This window comes from Dipodomys spectabilis, unplaced genomic scaffold (genome assembly GCF_019054845.1).
Source record: "Dipodomys spectabilis isolate Male_0828 unplaced genomic scaffold, ASM1905484v1 ptg000238l, whole genome shotgun sequence".
NCBI lineage: Eukaryota > Metazoa > Chordata > Mammalia > Rodentia > Heteromyidae > Dipodomys > Dipodomys spectabilis.
The window spans coordinates 2,687,278-2,692,726 of NW_024870915.1; the positions used below are offsets into that span (position 1 = coordinate 2,687,278).

Here is a 5,449-nt window from a genome sequence, read left to right on the forward strand (position 1 = left end):
GTTAAATACCACATTTTCCCGATCCATCTATCTACTGAGGGGCATCTGGGTTGATTCCATATCTTAGCTATGTTAAATAATGCTGCAATAAATATAGTTGTGCTGGTAGAGTTAGTATGGTCTTCTTTGTGATGATTTGGGTAAATGCCCAAAAGGTAGATTGCTGGGTCATAGGGAAGTTCTAGGTGGAATCTTTTGAGGAACCTCCATACTACTCCAAAGTAGTTGAACAAGTTACACTCCCACCAACAATGCATTAAGGTTCCCTTCTGGCCACATCCCCTGAAGGACCTGTTGTTAATAGAGTTCTTGATTATAGCCATTCTAAATGGGGTGAAGTGGTATCTCAATGTTGTTTTGATTTGCTTTTCTTTTATGGCTTGGGGGGTTGAGCATTTCTTCATGTGTCTATTGGCCTTCCTTCTTTTCTTTTCAAAGAAGTTTCTCTTGAAGTCTTTACTAATTTATTGGGCAGTTGTTTCTTTTAGGATTTGTTGTTGGGGGATTTAATGTTTTGAGTTCCACATATATTTTAGATATGAGACCCTTCTGTATTGTATGGCTAGCGAAAATCTTCTCCCAATCAATGGGCTTTCTATTGATCTTGCTAGCTATGTCCTCTGCCATGCAGAAGCTCTGCAATTTCATACAATCCCTTTTGTCCAAACTTTCTTTGATTTCTTGTGCTTCTGGGTCTCTATTAAGACATTGCCACATTTGTTAGGAAATGGAAAGACTTGGAAAAAATTATATTAAGTGAAGTAAGCCAGGCCCAAAAAACATAGGTCCCATGGTTTCCCTTATTTGCAATATCTAGTATATGTATGAGTCAAGCGGAAAAGGTCAGATAATGTGATGTTAGCAAAATGAACCTTTAAATATGTATTTTAATGGTTGTTTTTCTTTCATGCATTTGTTTCTAACGCATTTATAAGATTATTTCTTTGTTGCTTTGTATGTCCCTCCCCCACAGTATAACCCCTGCTTTCACTATATTTGATGTCAGTAAAACTTGTGGAGGAGATGGGGAAAAACAAGTCGTTTAAGGAAACAGGTGGACTTGTTGCAACAATGAGAAGTACAAGTTGTCATGTCCAAAACGAACTTTACAATGTTGGTGTGTGGCGGGGGGAGCGGGGATTGGTTGGGGGGTTGGTGGGGAGGCTGGGAAGGAATGTGAAGGGTAAACAAAGGAGGAGGCTGCAACGCTTGATAAGAAATGTGTGCATTATCCTGTCCATGTAATTGTAACCCCACTGTACGGTATGTTCACAAAAAAAAGTAAAATAAAATAAAATGAAAAAAAAAAAAAAGAAAATTTCAGCCTCTGCACAGGAGACCTTGGGAATGTCCTACTCCATCCTGTAATGTTTTCAGGGTGTCTGCTTTGACCCCGGGGTCTTTGATACATTTGGAGTTGATTCGGTACAGGATGATATATAAGGATATAGTTTTAGTTTTCTATGAGTGGTTAACCAGTTTTGCCAGCACTTTTACTGAAGAAGCTCAGTACGGTACGGAGAGGTTACAGTTACATAAGTAAGGTAATGAGTACATTTCTTATTGACCATTTTTACCACCTCCTTTGTTTTTCCCCTACTATTCCTTACCTTCACACAACCCCAACACCTCTGTCCACCCCCCTCTAATAGTATCTTGCAAATTTCATTGTTACAATGGGTCAACCTGTATCCTTTCCTTGCATCTTAAATGAAGAAATGCTGGCTTGTTTCATGCTGATTCTACTGTGTAGACACACTTAAATACACTTTCCAAGTCCAAAAGCACATAAATGAAATACACATCATCTTTTGTCAGTTAGTATAATTGTGTTCTACACATTTATTAACAGGTTACAAATTATTCTCAAATTTTAATACATAAAAAAACTTTCTTTTTTTCTCATTTTCGTGGCCAGGACATTGGCATGACCTCAGTCAGAATTGCTCACTTTAGACTTTTCATATGGGTTGGTTAAATTTTGACCTGCGCTTCAGTCTTCTGGGGAGTCACTCATCTGCTTAGGAATTGATGCTGGCTGTTGGAAAAGAGCCCAAGGAAAGATGCCATTTAAAACCTTATAATTTTATTCTTAACAAGGATATTGTCCTACTACTTTGGCTGTTGAGAGTGTCTACAAGAGCAAGCATTCCATGGGAAGCAGGGAGAAACAATATTACCTATACTTACTAAGATTTTCGAGTGACTTGCTATCACTTGTACTGCATTTATCAAGTTGAAACTCTCTAAAGCTACCAGTTGGAAGAGATAAGAGGAGTGGTAAAAGAACTCTTAGAGACAAATACATCTTCAACACATTTGTTTCCAAGCATTCTCTCTAAGGCATATTCAACAACTAGTGAAATTTGTGTTGGCTATATCTATGTGTCTTTTTCCATTTGTGCATATGTGTATGTATGTGTGTATTTGTGTGTATAGTAACATTCATGTGTACATATATGGGCCGATGTACACATATATGCATATATAAATAAATATACATATATAAATACATGTGCATACATAAATATCAGATATTCAGTGATTTAATCTAGAGTTCACAGCACATTGTCCTTATCACAAAGTATACATGATAAACTGCTCTAAGGATCTGTGCTATATGAGGGGTGTCCTTTGTACTCACTTCCCCCATTAACTTGTTTTTCATCCCTGTGAACAACTTCAGCCTACTTTCCCATAGGATAGCTTTGTTTTTGTTACTTACTGATAATAAAAGAAAAAGGTTGTTTGTAAAAGAAAAAGAACTTTTGAGTCCCAGGCTAAAAGTACATTATCAGTCCCAATGATTCGTATGAGATAAAATTTATAATAGTACTAAAAGTGAAAAGGAATTCCTAGATCTGTTGTTTTGCCATTTAGAATGGCAAAGAATAATTTCACGTCACTGTTATAACTCTTAAAGAATGCAAGGGTAACTGATGGTCCCCATCATGTTCCCACAAAACCAGTGGATCTTGAAGGATAATAGTAGACCAACAGATATTCTAAGTAGCAGACATGGAGCATGAAAGAGAAAGAGCAGAAATGAGTGAAAGAGAGAGAAAAATATCATAATATTAAAGTGCATAACAGATAAACAAGAGGTGTATGAGAATATTCATACTGCTATCTTGAGACTCTACATGTACATTTGAAGATATTTGATTTGTGATAACTCATCAACATAAAGTATAAAGTGATTTTGATAATAAATAAAAATGGCTCAGAAGAAATTATAAATGCAAAAACATTCTTCACAGAAGCAAACTCTCAGAAATATTCCTTGACTTTGAAAAGGATAAACTGGCTGCAGTTAGTATAAATTTAGAAGTATGACAATTCACAAAAATATAAAAATGTATTCACATATTTCATTATATAACCCAAAGCAGAAAGCAAATATTGTTCAGATGATTTTTTTAAATCACAGTTTCTCAGGTGCTGGGAAGGTGGCTCAGTGGTAGAGTGCTTGCCTTGCATACATGAGGTCCTGGATTTCATTCCTCAGCACGACATAAGCAGAAAAAGATGAAAGTGGTGCTGTGGATCAAGTGATAGAACTAGCCTTGAGCTGAAGAGCTGAGGGACAGTACCCAAGACCCAGAGTTCAAGCCCCACAACCAACAAAACCAAAGCAAAAAACAAAACAAAACAAAACACAGTTTCTCAATTTTGTGGCGTCAACTCTGTAATACCACTACTTCAGCCAAGGGTTAAGATTTTAGGTGTGGACATTTATCAACACTCCTGATTCAGACTCTACTTGATATAATTTTTAATCAATATTTTGTTTTTAGTTTTGCTCTTTGTAAATTCACATGCACCTATGAAAAATGGTGTGGCCATCCCAATAATATTCTCAAAGTACTTCTTAATCATGACTCATAAAAAGTTGTATTCTATTACAACAAGGAAAAATGCTATAAATAAAGAAAACAATAATTATATGTTAATGATTACTAAAATAAAAAACAAAACCATTACCAGGGTTTTCAGTATTTGAGAAGTACAGAGTAGATTTTACTATTTTCTCATATTCCTGTACATTCAAAACTGGATAAAGCTATGAGTAGCCTTTAAATTTACCCACTAAGATTAGTATTTATAGTTCATCTCATCATTTGTATGTGGCTTATTTCATTCTTTGTTCATCACTAACCTATAACGTAAGGGAGCCCTAAAGATTTAACAGAAACTGTCTACTTAAAACCTTAACTCTTCACTCTGTTCTTTACACAGTCTTTGCAACTTCTCATTAGTAAAGTTTCTATAAACTCTGAAATGTACATACTTACTAGTACATGCTACCAGAAATATTATATACTTTATCGAAAAATTTTATGACCTGCCAACCAGTCTTAATTTTGCCGAATATAAGCAAATCCTAAAATGAAACATATTTAAAACATTAAAACTTTTAACAAACCTTAACATTTGCTGCAATGAACATTATGACAGGTGCCTTGTGTAGAATAATTGAATTCTTCCTCCTACACAACTCATGAACAACAAATATCTGGAATTATTTTGTTTTTGGCATGTCAATCTTGACTTTGTTCTTAAATGTGTGCTTATGTAAGAAATACATGGTTGTAAAATTTCACAATTCTTTTGAACTTACTTTTTGTTGAATTGTCTAGTTTAAGAAAATCAATTACACTTTATATATAAAAAAATGTTCTGTGCTCAATTTGGCTGCACATACACTAAAATTGGAACATACAGAGGAGATTAGCATGGTCCCTGCACAAGGATGACACGCAAATTAATGAATCGTTCCATATTTTTACAACAACAGATGCTGGAAGGGATATGGCCAGAAGGGAAGCCTACTGCATTCTTGGTGGGAGTGTAAACTTGTTCATCCACTTTGGAAAGCGGTTTGGAGGTTCCTCAAAAGACTCCACATAGAGCTCCCCTATTACACAGCAATCCCATTTTTGGGCATTCACCCAAATGATCACAAACAAGTCCATACTAAAACTACCACCACAACAATGTTTATTGTAGCATTATTTGCCATAGCTAAGATATGGAACCAACACCGATTCCCCTCAGTAGAAGAATGGATCAAGAAAATGTTCTGTGTGTGTGTGTGTGTGTGTGTGTGTGTGTGTGTGTGTGTGTGTGTGTGTGTGTGTGAACGTACACTTACACAACCACGTTGGAAAGCAGTCTTGTGAGTCCTCAGAAAGCTAAATATTGACCTTCCTTATGGCCCACTCATACCACTTCTAGTCATCTATCCTGAACAACAGGTACCAATATTCAAGGACACATGCACCTTCATGTTTATTGCAGCACTGTTCACAATAGCCATGATATGAAAACAATCCATATGTCCCACCAGAGATGAATGGATCCAAAAACTATGGTAACTATACACAATGGAATATTTTCCAGCCATTATAAAGGACAAAATAATGGCATTAGCAGGGAAATCAATCAA

The 5,449-nt window shown here is 35.8% G+C and overlaps 1 non-coding gene across 1 annotated transcript; it reads left to right on the plus strand.

Moving 5' to 3' along the window:
• Positions 1-4,682: 4,682 nt before the first annotated feature.
• LOC122124518 lies at positions 4,683-4,788 on the plus strand. Its single transcript, XR_006150580.1, has one exon. It is a non-coding gene; the product is annotated as a U6 spliceosomal RNA (small nuclear RNA).
• Positions 4,789-5,449: the final 661 nt, after the last annotated feature.